The sequence below is a fragment of the Phocoena phocoena genome, chromosome 2 (genome assembly GCF_963924675.1).
Source record: "Phocoena phocoena chromosome 2, mPhoPho1.1, whole genome shotgun sequence".
Classification (NCBI taxonomy): domain Eukaryota; kingdom Metazoa; phylum Chordata; class Mammalia; order Artiodactyla; family Phocoenidae; genus Phocoena; species Phocoena phocoena.
Window position 1 is genome coordinate 115,567,010 of NC_089220.1, and position 21,006 is coordinate 115,588,015.

The following is a 21,006-nucleotide window of genomic DNA, read 5'->3' on the forward strand; positions in this document are numbered from 1 at the left end:
GCTTTCTAGCAAGCTACAGCTATGGCATATTGTTGATTGAAATGAAACTACATCCTTCAAGACTTCAGGTGTGTGAGTGACAAAAAGGTTGGCATGTATCTTTGGACAAAGGCCATTCTGCAGACAGCTCTCGATGGAGGGCTACAGGGCTGCCTGTGGTGGGACCAAGATTTTCAGCTGATGGAAGCTTCAGTCGGATGCAGCCATCCTGCCTCATCATCAAAATCCCCATTTGGTTAGGGGTCCTTACAACAAGGAGTCCTTACAAAGTGATTGTGCTCATTTAGTGGGTAGGGAAACAGGCTGAGAGAGGCATAAATTACCCAGGGTCTGAATGGTTTTGGTAATCATTAATACCAAAAACTTTGGTTTGCCTCCTTCTAGGCTCATGGCAGGAGTGCCTTTCCTTGTCCTCTTGAAGTTGGGAGTGGCATGTGACTTGCTTCCACCAGGCCAGTGAAAAGTGACATGCATCATTTTCAAGCAGAAGCATTTCATTTCAGTTGCAGAAACCATAGCATACTCTTTTCCCTGCATGGTGATCAGTGATCATGATCACTGGCATGTGTCAAAATGAAGCCTGGGTCCCTAAGTAAGCCCAGGCCTACCATGTACAATTGGTAGTGTCTGTTGACTTAAGCTACTGAGATTCGGAGGTGTTTTCTCCTGCATAACTTGTACTATTCTGGTTAGGGGAAAGATGAAATTCAACTCCATCCCACTACTACCACCACCATCTACTAGCTGTGGCTTGGACAAGTGACCTGTCTCTCTGGATCCTATTTATCTGTCAAATGATGCTAATGATAGTACGTACTCAACTCACAAGATTATCAGAGCAATAAATGAGTAAATTTATGTACAATGTTTAGATCAGTTTCTGTTTCATGTAGACACTCAAATGTTGATGATAATGATAATAAATACTGTTGCTGCTGCTGCAACTTTAACTCCAGCACTGTGCTCTTCCCACTATGTCATGCTTCTTACAAAAAGTGATTCAGGAAGAAAATTTTAAGTACAATGTTACCATCAACTCTCAAAACCTGCAGTTATGAGGAATCTTTTTACCTAGAAGAAAACGTCCTCAAATCCCATGTGCTAGTAGCTGTACTTTTAGACCCCCTTTTAGGGGAAAACCAAAACCTCCAATAACTCAGTAACTTCTTTAAAGGAACCTAGGAATTTAAATTTTTTCTCTTTTTTAAGGTTTACATGCACTTAAAAATCTCTCTACAGGTAAGTGCTGCTGAGCGGGAGGATGGCTGAGCTCCTTGTAATATCTCATAAGAGCCCTTAGGGGTCCTCAGTGGTCAGGCGGAGACACATTTTCCTGGCCTCCAGGGACTGCTTGGAGGTCTGGCTTTCCAGTATTGATAGTGCCTCCTGGTGGCAAGACCTGTAATAAAGCATTCCCAATTGAAAGGCTTTCCTGTGTGGGTTGGTTGGTTGGGTGGTTGGTTGATTTGTTTGTTTTGGTGTGGTTCATTGTCTTTGGAAGGATGCCAGTGAAGATGATAGTAGTGTTAATAGAGTTGACTTTGAACTACCTTATGGTTTCCCTCCTCCCTCCCCTGCAAAGATCTACTCCTTTGAAGTTCTTTCCATTCAGATATACCACCCTGCCCATCTTGATTGCTGTCATCTGACCCACCAACATAATTTTTTGCCCTGCTCCTTCCAACTCTTAGCACCATCCTTGAACTCTGTGGGTGAGTTCAGCATCCATGTTGATGATCTAGTCAATACCCTAGTCTCTCATCTCCAAAAACCTACTCAACTGAGCCACCCTTTCCAAGGTTACACTCTCAACACCTTAATCACCCATAAAAGGCCCCATCTTAGGAATATGAAAACATAATACCTCACTGTCCATTTACCCTCCTATCCTTTCAGTTCCATGTGCTAGGACCCCATTTGCTGTGATTCTTCAACCTCATTGAGACCTCTAATCCATTAATCCCGCAAATTCTCATTGTCCATTCCTCATTTCCTTTCTGGTCCAGTTTAGAGCTCAAGATTCATCATTATAATCGTTTCCTTACCCACCTCAATCTCCGATATACTTTCCTGGAAAAACCACAACCTGACTAAGCACTACACTCTGAGATGAAGTTTCACGCCCTGCACCTGAGCAACTGAATGTTGCCCGAGAAAAAAATCACACAGACAGGCTGAATGACATCATTTTAAATTCATGGTCTCAAACCTCAAAACTCAACACCACCCAGCAGCCCTACTCTTTCATATGAGGTAAACATGAATTTGCAATTGCGATGGTCACATGCAAGAAATGCTCATTTCTTTCACTTCTTCAAATCAAATTTAATCCATTCTGAGCACCTTTCGGCCAAGATGACAAGAAATTCAGTTTTGGTTATTTTGAGCCTCCCTGCCTACTTCCCAGAGTAATATGAAATTCCAAGGGTTTTATGCAGTCCGGACATTACTGGTTTTTTGGTCTGGACTTTTTTTTTTCTTTTAAGTTCACTCTGGTTGCTGCTGGTGTGTGCATGGCCCAGACCCACACGATCCCTTGAAGGTGAATGGTTTGGTGCTTCCCACCACTTCCCTCACCAGCCTCACCCTACACCCCACTCGGTTTCTGCTCTTTGTGATTGCTGTGCTCCTTCTCACCTTGGAGCCTTTGCACATTCTGTTCTCTTTGCCTAGGATGCTCAACCCCCATCCTCTTTACCCGGTCTACTTCTCATCCTTCAGATGTCAGCTTCAAATCGTCCCTCCTTAATATGAAAATTAAAACCATAACGAGATACCACTTCACGAACACATTCAATTTAATAATTTAAAAAAAAGCCTGACAATACCAAATATTGGTGGGGATGTAAAGCAACTGCAACCCCCATACACTGCTGGTATGCATATAAAAATGGCAGAACTACTTTGGAGAACTATTTGACAGCTTCTCATAAAGTATATGTATCTAATCTGTGACCAGGAATTCTACTCTTGTATCCCCACTGCCCAAGAGAAATGAAAACATATTTCTGCAAAATAATGTATACAGGAGTGGTCATAGAGCTTTATTCATAATACCCAGAACAGGAAACAATCCAAATATTCAACAACAGGTGAATGGATAAACAAACTATGGTATATTCATACAATGGAGTACCACTCTACATGCAATAAAAAAAATGAATTACTGTTACACGCAATAATATGGATGAATTCAGAAGCATAATGCTGGGAGAAAGAAGTGAGACGCCCCCAAAAAAGTATGTACTATATGATTCTACTTATATAAATTTTTACAATAGGCAAAACTAATATATGTTGATAGAAATCAGATCAGTTTCAGTGTTTTCCTGGGAGACTGACTAGAAAGGGTCATGTTGGAATTTTCTAGTTATGGAAACTTTCTATGTCTTGATCTGGGTGATGGTTAACATTGGGTGTACATTTGTCATTGAAATTATACCTCAATTAAAAATGTGCAAAACAAAACCGTCCCATTGTCAAGGAAGACTTTTCTGGGGTCCATAACTCAATTAAGCCTTGCTATTGTATACACTTATTGCTCCATTTTCCTTTTCTTGATATCACTTGTCACAGTTGGGATTTTACTTTTATTTATGTGGTTATCTGACTCACATCTGGCTTGTTTTCTAGACCTCCAGGAGGAGGAAACCATGACCGACTTGTTCACCACTGAATATCCAGTGACTAACACAGTATTTGGCACGCAGGGGGTATATAGTGAATAGCTCCTGAGGGAATAAATGAGTCACACAGCTGGACCCAGAATCTGAGACTCCTCTCAGTCCAGTGCTCGTCCCACTCTACCATCCCAAGGAGACTCTAGCAATTGCCAATGATAGATGACCAGCCTTCAGTGCTTCCTTTCTCTGTACCATTAAAAATTGTTATCAAGCCTTGTATGATGGGTTAATTTAACATATCTCCATATCCAGTCTCCCCATCTAGAATAACCTCATTATAACAACCTCTCCTCACTATAACAACCTCTTATATTTCACAGCTTTTCACAACTTACAAAGCATTTTCACATTAGATATCCCATTATTTCACTTGATCACCAAAACTCCATTTCATAAACAAGATAATGGAGGCTCAGAAAGGAGAGTGACTTATTCAAGATCCTCAATTGGCAGGTAATAAAACCAAATATATTTGAACCCAAGTCCTTTGGACTGCAAAGGGAAAATGCTGAGGGTGGCTGTCATCATCTTGAGGAAGACAGTCTCCTAAGATGACCCTCTTCAAACAGCATGAATCATATCTGAAGATAAAGCAACCGCCTTGGGCAGGGTCTGCTGAGGTTGGTATAAGAATGGCTCATCTCCTGGCCAGGAGTTTGGAGTGCTCATCATTTCTTCAGAAAGCGCTTTGGGTACCATCTCTACTATGACAGCCAGTGCAGGGATAGGACAGGGCAACTTAACAGACAAGTCAGGCTTGTGTTAGAGTCAGGCTTGTGGGCTTTTAGGAGCTAATATCAATATATAACCGCCTTTTAATCCCTGCTCAAGTATAGACACAACTGAGACAGACATAGGAGTCTGTATCCCCCTTTATTTTATATATATAAAATATATGTGTACATATTTATATATAATTATGCATATAATATATATGTATATAAACTCTCTGGGGCTGTATAATAGTGTATATATATATATATATATATATATATATATATATATATCTCCAGGACCCATCTTCAGAGATTTCGACTTAATTGGTCTGTGGAGAGGCCCAGCATGTGTTGCAGTGTAATGCAGTCTAATGTGCTGTAATGCCCTGCTTCTCAAACTTTGATGCACCTTAGGTCACCTGGGAACTTAAAAAAAATCCCAATCCCTAGACTGCACCAATTAATTCAGAATCTCTGGAGGGGAGACCCAAGCATCAGTTTAGTTTTAAGACTCCTCAGGTGATTACAATATGCAGATAAAATTAAGAACAGGTCCTCAAATGCAATCAAAAAATTTTTTTGAGTATGCAGCAGAATGATAAAGAAGACTGTTAAAACACAGATATCTGGGCCCTACTGTGTTGGGGGCGCTGTAGCTGGCTTATTAAATTAAGAAATGCAGATTATGACCTGTGACTGAGGAGGCACAAGCCACCCACACAGGGGCAGCAGGCAGCTCCCTCAGCATCCGAGCTCCCACTACCCCAGGTAGTTTTGATTGAAGGCACAGTTTCAACATACTGACGCAAAGGAAGTAAAGTTTCAAGGTTTAATACTCAAAAATTCCAGAAACAGGGGGTGGGGGGCACGATGAGCTGGAGGAAGGGCAGTCCTCCATCTCAGGTCACAAGGGAGCAGGAGATAGAGAGCACGGCAGCAAGCACCTATTACATATAAGGTGATTGGGGTAGAGGTTGCTAACTTTTCTTGGGCTCAAATCTAAGTGGTTATTTTTTTTCTTATTAGTTATTTATTGTATACATATTAGCCTATATATGTCAGTCCCAATCTCCCAATTCATCTCACCACCACCACCTCCCCCCTGCCACTTTCCCCCCTTGGTGTCCATATGTTTGTTCTCTACATCTGTGTCTCTATTTCTGCCTTGCCAACCTGTTCATCCATACCATTTTTCTAGATTCCACATACATGCTTTAATATACGATATTTGTTTTTCTCTTTGACTTACTTCACTCTGTATGACAGTCTCTAGACCTATCCACATCTCTACAAATGACCCAATTTCATTCCTTTTTATGGCTGAGTAATATTCCATTGTATATATGTACCACATTATTTTAAAAGGTGCCCTGGGAAAAGCAAAGTGGGAACTTGTGGTGGGCATCCTAAACTCAAGTCCTTATCTAAATGTCCAGACTCTGGGTGTGAGCACAGTTGTTATACTGTAAAATGCTTAGATGATAATTCAAAATAGCTGTTTTCTCATCAACCCACCCTCAGAGTCAGTAGTGGGGGTGGGGCGCTGACAATTTGCATTTCTAACAAACTCGCAGGTGATGATAATTGATGCTCTTGGTTTGGAGACCACACTTTGAGACCAGTCCCTCCACAAAGCAAGGCAAAGAAATATTTCCTCCATCAGTTGACACAGCGATGAGGAAGGCCTGATGTGATATCTTTCATCCCTGAGGGTCCATGGGAAAATAATTATGCCCAAATCAGCCCAATTAGCCTACATGGTATTTAAAAGAGGGTTAATAGGGCTTCCCTGGTGGTGCAGTGGTTAAGAATCCGCCTACCAATGCAGGGGACACAGGTTCATGCCCTGGTCCGGGAAGATCCCACATGCCATGGAGCAACTAAGCCCGTGCGCCACAACTACTGAGCCTGTGCTCTAGATCCTGCGAGCCACAATTACTGAGCCCACATGCTACAACTACTGAAGCCCGTGTGCCTAGAGCCCGTGCTCCACAACAAGAGACGGCACTGCAATGAGAAGCTCATGCACCGTAACGAAGAGTAGCCCCTGCTCGCCGCAACTAGAGAAATCCCACGTGCAGCAGCAAAGACCCAATGCAGCCCAAAATAATAAAATAAATAAATTTATTAAAAAATATAGAGGGTTAATAGGTTCTGATTTTAAAAGGGATAGAGTCTGCAACACTGTAGCTAGCATCAGAATGCCCAAGTTGCTTCTAGGTCGGTGAGCTTCCCACCGTTGGGAATGAGCTGGGAAACTCATTTCTGGTGTTTCCATGTTAATGATTAATTATAGTTGTAACAGCGGTGTCTTCTTGGTATTGTCCCTTTCTCCTGAGAAATGTTCTGATCCACATGGCTCTAATCAGACCACTTTATTCTTGCGAGACCCTTTTCCCCTGTTTTGTTCAAGGGATGTCACCAGACTCCAGCCAGTCCACTCAGAAGCCCTGGGAAGTTCTTTGGATTAAACTTTAGGAAGGTCAGTCTCTCTCTCTTCAGTGATCTAAACTATGAGATATGAGACTTGAGGTGTCAGTGGCCAGAAGTCCTTCCATGTGCAAGAAACCAGTCTGCAGAGAGAGGATGAAGCTGACAAACAAGAAACAACGATGTTACCTTTCCATTGTGAGCTCTTCAAGGAGGGGCATTATTTACTGTTTTATTCCCCAACGTCTGGCATAGTATAAATGGCACAAAGAAGTGTGTCAGTAAATGTTGTAGACGGTTTTATTAAGGTATAATTAACCGACAACAAACTGCACATATTTAAACTGTACAATTCGATAACTTTTGACATATTTATACACTGGTGAAATCACCACCATTCGTCACCCCCAGAAGTTTCCATGTGCCCCTTTATAGTCCCTCCTCCCACCTCTCCCCACCTGCCCCCCAGCAACCACTGACCTCCTCTCTGTCACTGTAAGTTTGCTTCTTCTAGAGTTTTATATAAATGGAACCATATAATATGTATTATTTTTTGACAGCTACATAATTATTTCGAGATTCACCCATGTCGTTGTTGTGTGTCAATACTTCATTTTTTATTGTGAGTAGTATTTCATTGTATAGATAAATCACAATTGGTTTATCCATTCACCTGTTGATGAACTCTTGGGTTGTTACCAGGTAATGCCTATTACAAATAAAGCTGCGTGAACATTCATGCAAGACTTTGTATGGACATATGCTTTCATTTCTCTCGGGTAAATGCCTAGGTGTGGAATGATTGGGTCATATGGTAGGCATGTGATGAACTTTGAAGAAACTGCCAAACTGCTTTCCAGAGTTGGTTATATCACTACGTTCCCTGTGACGTTTGGAACTTCTGGTTCTTTCACACTAACACGTGGCAAGGTCAGCCTTTTACATTTCAGTCATTCTAATAGGTATGTGATAAACCATGTGGTTTTAAGTTGTATTTCCCTCATGATTAATGATGATGAACATCTTTTTATGTACTTATTGACAACCCATACACCTTCTCTGGTGAAATGTCTATTAACATCTTTTACCCATTTTTTATTTTTGGCTGCATTGGGTCTTCATTGCGGCGTGTGGGCTTTCTCTAGTTGTGGCGAGCGGGGGCTACTCTTCGTTGCGGTGCGCAGGCTTCTCATTGCGGTGGCTTCTCTTGTTGAGGAGCATGGGCTCTAGGCACGTGGGCTTCAGTAGTTGTGGCATGCAAGCTCAGTAGTTGTGGCTCGTGAGCTCTAGAGCACATGCTCAGTAGTTGTGGCTCACAGGCTTAGTTGCTCTGTGGCACGTGGGATCTTCCTGGACCAGGGCTCGAACCCATGCCCCCTGCATTGGCAGGCGGATTCTTAACCACTGCGCCAACAGGGAAGCCCCTTTTGCCCGTTTTTAATTGAGTTGTCTTATTACTGAGTGGTAAGAGTCCTTTATATATTTTAAATATAAATCTTTATCAGATATATGTTTTGCAAGTATTTTCTTCCATTCAGTGCCCTGCTTTATCATTTTCACAATAGTGCCTTTTAAAGAGTAAAAGTTTTAATTTTGATCAAATCCATTTATCAACTTATTCTTTTAATGTTATTTTTTTTTTGTGCCCTAAGAAATCTTTGCCTAACCCAAAGTCATAAAGATTTTCTCCTATGTTTTGTTCTGGAAGCTTTAAGAGTTAGCTCTTGCATTTATGTCTATGATCCATTCAGAGTTAATTTTTGTATATAGTAGGAGGTAAGGGTCAAGATTTCTCCTTTTTTTTTTATGCCAGTTGTTGAAAATACTATTCTATCCCCATTGAATTACCTTGGCAATTTTGTTGTGAATCTGTTGTCCATATATGTGTTGTCTGTTTCTGGATTCTATTGTGTTCCATTGATCTATATGTCTAGCCTTCTACCAAACCACCTCTCAACTACGATAAATGTGTTCCCCAAGTCTTAAAATAAGATAGAGAAAGTCCTTTGGAAATAATAAATATGTGAGTAAATATTTTTTAAAACTTTTTCTCATTTTTAACTATCTTTAAAACGTAATTGGACTTCCCTGGTGGTGCAGTGGTTAAGAATCCGTCTGCCAATGCAGGGGACACGGGTTCAAGCCCTGGTCGGGGAAGATCCCACATGCTTCAGAGCAACTAAGCCCATGTGCCACAACTACGGAGCCTGTGCTCTAGAACCCGTGAGCCACAGCTACTGAGCCCATGTGCCACAGCTACTGAAGCCTGCGCGCCTAGAGCCCGTGCTCCACAACAAAGACAAGCCACCACAATGAGAAGCCCGTGCACCACACGAAGAGTAACCCCGCTCGCTGCAACTAGAGAAAGCCCACGTGCAGCAATGGAGACCCAACACAGCCATAAATAAATAAATAAATAAACCATAATTGACTGTTTAAAGCAAAAATAATAATGTATTATGGGGTTTATTACCTATGAAGAAGTGAAATGTATGACAACAATAGTATAAAGGGCATGAGTTGGGAATGAGGAGTATACTGATGTAAGGTTCTTACACTTTATACATGAAGTGATATAATATTGTTTGGAGGAAATATGTGGTCAACTAAAGATTTCATGGAGCAACTACTAAAAGCAAAGAGGTAGAGTTAATAAACGAGAGTGAAAATAAAATGGAATTTTAAAGTATACTCGATTAATTCAAAAGAAGTCATGAAAGAGGAAAAATTAACAAAAAAATGGGTCAAGGATAAACCAAATAGTAATATGATAGATTAAAACCCAATCAAAGTAACAGTTATATTAAAGGTAAATAGGTTATGCACTCCAATTAGAAGACAGAGATTATCAGATCAGATAAAACCAAAAACAAGACCCAACTATATGCTGTCCATAAGAAAGCCACTTCAAATATAAAGACACAGATAGGTTTAAAGTAAAAGAATTGAAAAAGTATACAATGCAGACATGAATTAAAGGAAAACTAGAACAGCTATATTAATATCAGACAAAATAGATTTCAGAAGAATAAATATTATCGGGAAATAATGGAAATAATGGAAACATTGCATAATGATAATGGGATCAATTCACCAAGAGTACATAATTTGAAATGGTATGTACGTGAAAACAGAGCTTTATAATACATGGAACAAAATCTGATAAAACTGAAAAGTGAAAGTCCACAATTATAGTTAGAGATTTTAACACTTCTCTTTCAGTGATTGATAGAACAATAGACAGAAAAATCTGTAAGGATATAGAAGACTTGCATAACCCTATCCATCTACTGGACCTAATGGTTTTCGTAGGACACTATACCTAATAATAGCAGAATATGCATTCTTTCCAAGTACGCATGGAACATTCACTAAGATAGCCTATGTTTTGGGCTATAAAACACATCTCAACAATTTTTTTTTTTTTTTTTTTTTTTTGTGGTACGCGGGCCTCTCACTGCTGTGGCCTTTCCCATTGCGGAGCACAGGCTCCGGACGCGCAGGCTCAGCAGCCATGGCTCACTGGCCTAGCCGCTCCGCGGCATGTGGGATCTTCCCGGACCAGGGCACAAACCCGTGTCCTCTGCATCGGCAGGCGGACTCTCAAACACTGCGCCACCAGGGGAGCCCTCAACAAATTTAAAAGTATTGAAATCATACAAAGTATGTTCTCTGACCACAAAGGAATATACTACAAATCGATGAAAGAAAGATATCTGGAAAATTCTCCAAATAATTGAAAATTAAACACCATACTTCTAAAATAACACAAGAAGAAAGCAAAATGGAAGTTTAAAATATTATGTTTGAGGAGTCTATTACATTTTTAAAAGGTTTAAAAATAAGAAAAAGTATTTATTATATTTATACTCACATATTTACCACTTCTAGAAAGCTTCATTCTTACGTATAAATCCAAATTTCCATCTGGTATCATTTTCTTTCTGCCTAAATTTCTTTATCATTTGTTACAGTGCTGGTTTGTTGGTGATGAATTTTGTTTGTCTCCTTTGGAAGGTATTTTTGTCAGGTACAAAATTCCAAATTGAAAGATTTTTTTCCAATTAATGAAAGATGTCTTTGCATATGTTCTAGTTTGCATAGTTTCTGATGAGAAATCTGTAATTCTTGCTATTTTCCCTCTAAACATAATGTGTCTTTTTGTTTCTGGATGCTATTAAAATTTTCTCTTTATCACTGTTTCTTCCAGCAATTCAATTATAATCTGTGTTGCTGTTTGTGGCTTTGTTTTTTATACTTGGAGATCATTGAGCTTCTTGGATCTGTAGGTTTATATTTTCATCAAATTTGGAAAATAAGCCATTATTTCTTCTAATAAGTTTCTGTCCCTCCCCTCTGTGTAGCTCAAATTATACCTATTTTAGATCACTTATAGTGTCTCATAGGATTACTAGGCTCTGTTTATTTTTTCCCCCAGTCTTTTCTTTTCTCTATATGCTTCATTTTGGAAAGCTTTTGTTGCTTTCTCTTCACATTTGCTGATCTCTTTTTTTTTTCCTGCAGTGTTTAATCTGCTCTTAATCCAATCCTGGACAGATTTCATTTCAGATCATTGTGTTTTTCATCTCCAGAAGTTTCGTTTGGATCTTTTTATATTTTTCATTTGTCTCTTTATTTTTTCCTTTCCATGTTGAACATATTTATAAGATTTAGAATAGCTATTTTAAGGTCCTTGCCTGCTAATTCCATCATCTCTGTCTTTTCTGGGTTTGTTTCCACTGATCAATTTTTCTCCTGGCTTTGTGTCATGTTTTCCTGCTAATTTGCATGCCCGGTCATTTTCATTGCATGCTTTACTTGGTAACTTGTTGTATGTTGCATTTTGTTGTATTTCTTTTAAGAGTGTGGGCTTTGTTTTGGCATGAAGTTAAATTATTGTGGGTCAGTTTGATTATTTTGAGGCTTGCTTTTCTGTGTTGTCATAGCATAAGAGCAGCTGTTTTCTCAGGTTTATTTAAACCTTTTATTAAGGTGTTCTCCTTCTGAGTATGAAGTCTTTTATACTCATATTACAGTCTTTTCACTCTGGCTGGTGGGAACAAGAACTAGTCCCAGCTGTGTGTGAGCTCCAGGAACTATTCAGCCTACTGTTTTCCAGTGGTTCTTTCCCCAACCTCCTGGAGTTTAATCCCAATCATGTGCAGATTAGACTCAGCCAAAGACTAGATCCTTCTGCTGATCTCTAGAGCCTTCTGTTTGCACAGCTTCCTCCTTTCAGTATAGTGCCCCACAAATTCTAGCCATGACAGCCTCTCCAAATTCCAATCTCTGTCTCCTCAACTTAGCAATACAAATTCTGGTTGGGTTCTCCCACCCTGCACCCAGAAAACTTCCTCAAGGCAGTAAGCTGGGGCAATTTTAGGACTCACAATATTTGTTTCCCTTCTCTCAGTCCTGTGCTGTGTGTTCAACTCACATCTCCTTCTTTACAGGATCAATGATATGACCCTGAGATGTTTGAAAGAGTCCAGATCAAATAGATTCTCTTTTGCTTCCTATTTGGACCATGGCTTTCTTATACAGGTTCTTTCCTAGAATTTCTAATTACCTTCCTCTCTTGTTGAGAAAACAAATATGGCCATAGCACTAAGCTCTTCCAGCTTCTTTTTTTTTTTTTTTTAAATTTATTTTTATTTTTTGGCTGTGTTGGGTCTTTGTTTCTGTGCAAGGGCTTTCTGTAGTTGCGGTGAGCGGGGGCCACTCTTCATCGCGGTGCGCGGGCCTCTCACTGTCGCGGCCTCTCTTGTTGCGGAGCACAGGCTCCAGACGCGCAGGCTCAGTAGTTGTGGCTCACGGGCCCAGTTGCTCTGTGGCATGTGGGATCTTCCCAGACCAGGGCTCGAACCCATGTCCCCTGCATTGGCAGGCGGACTCTCAACCACTGCGCCACCAGGGAAGCCCCTCTTCCAGCTTCTTATCTACCATGTTTGCTTGGAATCTATTCTACTTTTCTTGTGGAATACATTCTATCCTCTTGATCTGTTATTCTAATATGAAGTGTTTGGCTTCTAGATCTGTCACTGTGTGGTCTTAGTAAGACTCCTCTACCCTGGTGAACACTACAGGAAGTATTGTAGTGAACACTGGTAGATTCCCCAAATCACATCCCACACAGATAATCAGTCTAGGTCAACAATGATAATCCCATTCACTTTGCTAGTGATTGGCTCAGAAATGTGACTCAATTCTGGGTAATGAGACACAAGATAAATTAGCAAAGGGTTTCTGGTAAAGGTTTTCTTGATCGTAAGAGGAAAGAAACACAGAAAACACAGCCCTTTTTCTTCTTTTGGACATTGTCATATGTAGATATTACACCTAAAATTGTAGGAGCCATATTGCTATCAGCTTGAGGCTGAAGCCAATGCTAAGAGATGACAGAAGACAGATATGGAAAGAACCTGGGCTCCAGATGGTGTCACAGAGTTAATGAATCAGCTAATTCTGGAACCCCTACATCTGGACTTTCCATTTCCTTATTGCTTAAGCCAGTTTCTGTTTCTTAGAGACAAAATAATATTTTATATGGAAAACACTGTTGGATGGCTGTCCAATATTTTTTCTCCTTTTAAATAAATGTCAATACTTGTTTTGTTCTCCTATTACTACCTTTTCAGAGTAGGATATTCTTACTTTATAGATGCAGTTTGCCTGATTATCTTCAGGAACACTAATTCACTTAAGATTTTTCAAGTCCTGTTTCCTGAATTAACTTTGTTTCCTCTAGGGCTGAATGTCCTATTTGTTCATCTTGGTTCTCCCATGCTGTTGGTTTTCCTAATGTCTGATGATTCTTAATTGCCCATTTATATTTTGTAATGCAAGACTATGTGGATATATAGCTTATATTCATTCTCTTAATACTTAAAGCTCCATTTCCAAGACTGACTTCTCTTCTTTATTGCAGGATTAATGAAAGGCTCTAGGTCAGGAACAGTCAGAAAAGCTCATACAGTGGCTAAAAAAAGGAAGATTTAAAGGTGAGTCCTTTATTTTACTCATGAGTGGGCTGCATTTTAAATTTTCTTTCTTCTTTTCCTGCATTTATGTTGTGAATTTAAAGAATTGTCTTTGACCTAACCTGATTCTCTGATCCCAAGATCTGACTGAGAGTCCCCCTCAGGCAGATTTCCCAATTTGATTAGAGCGGTAATCATGGCTTTATCCTGAGGCCAAACATTGCAGCCAGCTGCTCTATATATAGAGGAGATGATGACTGGCTCAGTCCTCCAGGGCAGACCTTTAATTAGTTATCCATGGTCCACTCGCGCTCCCTGCCCTTGTTAACTCCTTGAAGCTCTTTGATAAAAAGCAACTCTAATATATGTTTCAAATCTCTGCTATATTCGTTTAGGATGCAATTTGCTCTGCTGTGCTTTCTCCATCAATTGCATGTCATCTTCATTAATTGATCTTTGCTTTTGTGGACCTCTGGTGCATTGGATTGAATTAATCCTCAGTTCACAGTAATCAATTATCATCAGTCTACAATGCTCCATTGTCATCATCATCATCATTATTGGTACTACTATTACTATTATTTATTTTGGTCTTCATGCACCATTTCAACTCTTATTCTTCTTTATAGAAAGAATGTATTTTTACTTCATGTATGTTTGTGTTTTTAACTTATATAAATGGTACTAAAAGATTTGTTCTTTTTTTCAGTCAACATTGTGTTTTAAATATATATCCACAATATTCTATAAATATACAATTAATACTTTAGAATGGAATCTGGTAGTCCATTATAATCCTCCACTACATTTGTTTATTTATTTACTCTCTGGTATTGGATACCTAGCTTACCTCCAACTCTATACTCCCACAAATACTTCATAGGGATTCTTATTTCCCCATATATTTCAATACTTGCTGTTTTTCTACTTTCTAATTTTTGCCCATCTTAGGGACATGAAGTAGTATTTCATTGTTTTAATTTATATTTCCTGAGCATCTCTTCCTAGCTACATGTTAACCACTTGGATTTCCCCACCTTCAAATTCCCTGTTGGGATATACTAGATTATGCTACTTTAACAACCAAAAAATTTTGTTGCCTTAAAAAAAGAAATGTTTATCTTTTGTTCTTGCTACATGTCCATAGTGGCTTGTCAGAGGGGCTCTAGTTTTTAGCCACTCAGGGACCCAGGATGTTGAAGCAGCCATAATCTTGGACACTGCCAGTCATTATCCCAGAGGAAAAAAGAACATGATGAATCATGCATTGGCTCTGGAGCTTCCACCCAGAAACGACACAAATCATTTCCACTCACATTTCATTGCCATAGCTAGTTACATGGCCACATTTAACTTCAAGAATATGGGAAAGTACAATCCTACTGTCCAGAAGGAGGAGAACTGAAAATATTTGGTGAACAACCATCATCTGTCCTTCTAGTCAATAAATATTCGGTTGATTTTTTCCCTTTATAAAAAAAATACACCCCGGGATTTCCCTGGTGGTCCAGTGGTAAAGGATCTGCCTTCCAACGCAGGGGATGCGGGTTCCATCCCTGGTAGGGGAACTAAGATCCCACATGCTGCAGGGCAACTAAACCCATGTACCATAACTGTTGAGCTTGTGCGCCACAACTACAGAGCCCACGCACCCTGAAGCCTGCGTGTCACAACTAGAGAGATAAAGCCCTCAGGCCACAGCTAGAAAGAAACCCAAGCAGACCGCATGCCTTAACAAAAATATCCCACATGCCTCAACAAAGGTCCTGTGTGCCGCAACTAAGTCCCAATGCAGCCCCAAAAAAGGGAAAATAAATAAATATTATTTTTATTTATTTTTTAAATTTATTATTTATTTTATTATTTATTTTATTTATTTATTAAGACAACTTCCCACCTAAGGGAGTTGTCTAAACATTGTAGGGGAAGGAAATTTTTTCCTTTTACTCTTCTAGGTTCTCTGCTGGGGCCCCTATAACAAAAGACAGATTAAAAAGAGAAAAAAAACAGAAAGTTATTCACATGAATATTTCATATATACATGGAAGAAACTCAGGGAAGAGTAACTCAAGGAGGGTGCTTAGAACTCTGGTTTATATAGCATCTTCAACAAAGAACAATAAATTCATAGAAAAATGACAGGACAAAGGAAATATTATTTTAGGCTTCCATTTTCTTAGGCTTCCATGGGCAAACTGTGGGAAGGTAAATATATAGGTAGATAATGGTAGATAGAGGCTAGTTAGTAAATGTGTTATGTAGATTCGTCTGGTGTTTCCAGGCTGATAGGGTCTAAAGTTACCTCTGGTGATTAATTTTTGTCCTTTCTAGTAGAGAAGGGAAGGGGGACACCTTTGAAAATTTATGTCCTACTTTAAGGCAAGTAGGAAGAAAGCAGGGAGCTTTTCTTTTATTTGCTTCTTCTCAGTTGACTTCAGCTCAATATAGTCCTTATGCCAAAGTGTCATATTTTGGGGTAACATATTTTGGTTTTCTGTATATTGCATGCAGTCATCCCCACCTTCTATCTCTAGGATGCATATATTCCTTGCTTTGACCCTGATTTCCTTCCCTGGGAGTAGCTACCTTGTGCTTTATCTTTTGCAACCCCTGGCTCTACTTTCTGGAAGATTGTTTACTCTCCATCATCCTCTTTGGCCTTATCTAATGTAGGCATTACCATATTTCCTGCCCATTGATGGTTGGGGACCCTAGAGTCCTTTAAAGGCTCAAAGAGTCACAGACTTTTAAAGTTTATACTTAAAATTTCTTTGGCAACATAATGCTCTTCAAAAACTTACTAGTCTTATTTATTTGATTCCAGTCAGTTCCATATGACAGAGCTCATCCATAGTTATTTTCTAAATGAACTTCTTAGATTTGCTACATTTCTTTCTCATCCTATTCCCCCACCCCTTCCCTTTCACTTAGTTGCAGGTAAGGTATTCCGCTTTTGTGGAAGAGCTGCACATTTAGACTCTATCCCAAGATCTCTTTTGTCAAATTAAAAGGAATTACTGAATACCTCACCTTCAGCTGGACCCTCACTTTGAGACAGCGTAATCCATTCAAAAGTTTTTATCACTGGATGAAATAGCACAAACTTGACTTGATCCTTGAAAAAGGCTGAGATTTTAATTGGCCTTTGATCTTTCAAGTCCTTCTCATTTTTCCTTTCACTTGTTAGGGTCGAGAAGCAGTTATCACTTCCAACTGTGCAAGACCCCAGTTTTCTGGTCCCTCTCAATTTCCTTCCATTCCCGCTTGGAAATGTGCCAGTTATTTTCTGAACTTATTTCAAATGCAGTCAACAGAAACTAATGCTCGCTACTATCTTCTTCTCCCCTAGGGTTATTGCAGGTGGCAATTTTATCCAATATTTTGCCACTACATAACATGAATTGCTGTCCTTCCAACAACTGCTCACAGTTTTCTCACCACCTGATGACCAGCTCCTAATCACTGCCACAAATTTTAGATGATATTGTTTGGTAGGACCCCACTTCTCTATCAGTCAGGATAGACTAAATTATGCTAGGGTGACAGATGACCCTGAAATCTTAACAGCTCAAACCTACAAAGGAGTATTTCTGGGTCACTGTGAGTCAGCAGGAGTCTCCGCTTATCAGAGCCACTCAGAAACCCAGGCTAATGGAGTCACCACCATCGCTAACATTGCTTGTCACTACACCAAAGGGAAAAAAATGTGGTAAGCTACACAATGGCTCTGCTTCTGCAGAACCATTTAAGAACTTAAGCTTCTGCTTAGAAGTGTCACTTCCACTGAAATTTCACCGACTAACCAAGTTATATGGCACTTCTAACTTCATGGAGACAGGAAGGTGTAATCCTACCACATATCCAGGAGGAGAATCAGAGATATTGGGGGAATGGAACTAATGACTACCAGTCTCACATACTTTGTCCATTTTTATTGTGGCTCCTGTCATTTTCTTGTTGCTTGTTAGAGTTCCTTGTAGGGTCTAGAAGGTATTGCTCCCTCATCAGTTTTCAGTGTTGAAATTATCTTCTCTCTGCCACTGATCTGTTAACTTTGTCTATGGTGTCCTTCACTGAGCAGAAATTCTTTATATTGATGTAGATCAAGTCATCAATTTTTTCCAGATGAAATTTTCTGTGTTGGGGGTCTTGTTTAAGAAATCCTTTCCCATCCCAAGGTCACAAGATGTGATCATGTACTTTCTTCTGTTAACTCCATATTATACTTTTCACATTTAGATTTTATATATATCTAGAGTTCACATTTATTTATTTATTTATTTATGGCTGCATTGGGTCTTCGTTGCGGTGTGCGGGCTTTCTCTAGTTGCGGCGAGCGGGGGCGACTCTTTGTTGCAGTGCGTGGGCTTCTCATTGTGGTGGCTTCTCTTGTTGCTAAGCACGGGCTCTAGGCGCATGGGCTTCAGTAGCTGTGGCACGCGGTCTCAGTAGTTGTGGCTCATGGGCTCTAGAGCGCAGGCTCAGTAGTTGTGGTGCACGGGCTTAGTTGCTCTGCGGCAGGTGGGATCTTCCCGGATCAGGGCTTGAACCCATGTCCCTTTCATTGGCAGGCGGATTCTCAACCACTGCGCCACCAGGGAAGTCCAAGCGTTCACTTTTTAAAAGGTGTAGAGATCTTTTATTGTAATCCTCACAATGAGCCAATATTCTCAATATCATCAACTATAAAATTCATTATTTTTCCACTGATTTCTGATTCCATGTTTATCATATTTCAAGTTCATTAACATCTGTTTCTGTTCCATTGACCTATTTATTTGTTTCAACTCCAGTTCTACACTACTTTTAGCACTATGGTTTTGTAGAATGTGTTAATATATATTAGGGAGAATCTTTGCTTTTCTTCGAAGTTTTTTTAGTGATCAGTGATCTTCTATTCTTCGCTGTACATTTCAGAATAAATTTGTAAAGTTTCTAGATTACTTTTGATAGAAATTCTACTAAGAGTATCAATTAATTTGAAGGATAATTTACATCTTTGTGATGTTAAAATTTTCCATTTTTAACATAGTATATCTTTCCATATATCCTGGTCTTCATTTATGTCTTTTATTAGGTATTTAAAGCTTTTCTAGTATATTCTTTGATAGGTTAATTTCTATATATTATATAGTTTCTATTGCTACTGTGAATGGTATCTGAGTTTATATTACATTTTCTGGTTGTTAATAAATGATGTAGAGGAAGGCTCTTGATTTTTAAATTTTGTTAATATTGCAACTGGGCTTACTAATCTAAAAAATTATCTGATATTCTCTTGAGTTTTCTCTTCATATGATCACATTTATCATTTGAAAATAATTACATTTTCTTCTCTTCTTCTCCAAACCTTAAATCTCTTTCCTCACTTTTTAATTTGTATTATTATAATGCTAAGGTTGAATAGTGGTGGGGATATTATTTATCCTTGGCTTGTTCATAATTTTAATACCTTCATTAAGCACGATGGTTTTCGAGGTGTAAGTTATATTCAGAGAAAATCATAGATCTTCAATGAACTATTTAATCAGTTTTGGTGGACACAGACATTTGCTTCACCTCAGAATCCCCCCTTGTGCTCCTTTACAACCTCTCCCCTCTCCAGAAGCAACCACTATTCTACTTTTTATAATTATGTTAATTTCGCCTATTCTAGAATTTCATGTGAATGGAATTATAGCAGAATGTATTTTTATATGCCTGGTTTCTTTCAATCAGGATAGTATTTTAGAGATTCATCTATGTTGTCACTTGTATCGGTAGTGTGTTCCTTTTTACTGCTTAGTAGTATTTCATTGTATGACTATACCACATTTTGTTTATTCTCCTTTTGATGGGCATCTGGGTTATTTCCAGTTTGGGACTATTATGAATAAAACTGCTATGAACATTCTTACACAAGGCTTTTTGTGGACATATGTTTTTATTTCTCTAGGAGTGGAATTGTTGAGTCATAGTGTAGTTGCATATATAACTTTTTAATAAACCACCAGTTTTCCAATGTGATTGTTTCATTTTATTTATTTATTTATTTATTTATTTTTTATTTTTTTATTTTTTTGGCGGTACGCGGGCCTCTCACTGTTGTGGCCTCTCCTGCTGTGGAGCACAGGCTCTGGACATGCAGGCCCAGTGGCCATGGCCTCCGCGGCCTGTGGGATCCTCCCAGACCAGGGCACGAACCCGTGTCCCATGCGTTGGCAGGCGGACTCTCAACCACTGGGCCACCAGGGAAACCCTGATTGTTTCATTTTATACTTCCATCAGCAACATGTGAGAGATCCAGTTGCTCCACATCTTATACAACATTTAGTATTGTAAATTGTTGTAAATCTATTCCATTTTACTTGCTATGTCAGGTATGTATTGTCCTTATTGTAATGGTGCCTTATTGTAATGGTTTTAATTAGCATTTCCATGATGACTAACCTTTTGAGCCCTTTTTTTTTATCTATGTATTGACCATTTGTATATCTTCTTTTGTGAAATGTTTGAGTTTTTTGCCAATTTAAAATTTATTGTTGTTGTTTTTATTTTTATCATTGTGTTGCAGGAGTTTTTTATATACTGTGGATACAAGCCCTTCATCAGATATATGTGTTGTGAATATTACTCTTAATCTGGCTTGTCTATTTTTTTTTTTTTTTTTGTGGTACGCGGGTCCACTGTTGTGGCCTCTCCCATTGCGGAGCACAGGCTCCAGAAGCGCAGGCTCAGCGGCCATGGCTCACAGGCCCAGCCGCTCCACGGCATGTGAGATCTTCCCGGACCGGGACCGGGGCACGAACCCGTGTCCCCTGCATCGGCAGGTGGACTCTCAGCCACTGCGCCACCAGGGAAGCCCTGCCTATTTTCTTGATGGTGCTTTCTGATGAACAGAAATTTTTAATTTTGATGAAATCCAACTAATTAGTCTTTTTTTTTTAATGGTTTATACTTTCTGAATCCTCCCTGAGAAATCTTTGCCTACTCAGAGGTCACAAAAATATTCTCCTAGTACTTCAAATAGCTTTATTATTTTAGCTCTTATGTTTCAGCCTGTGATCCTTCTCAAATTGGTTTTTGTGTATAGTGTGAGGTAGGGGTTGAGGTCCTTTATTTCTCATATGGATATTCAATTTTTCCAGCACCATTAATTGAGGATATTTTCCTTTCTCCATTGAATTTCTTTGACATTTTAATCAAAAAATCATTTGA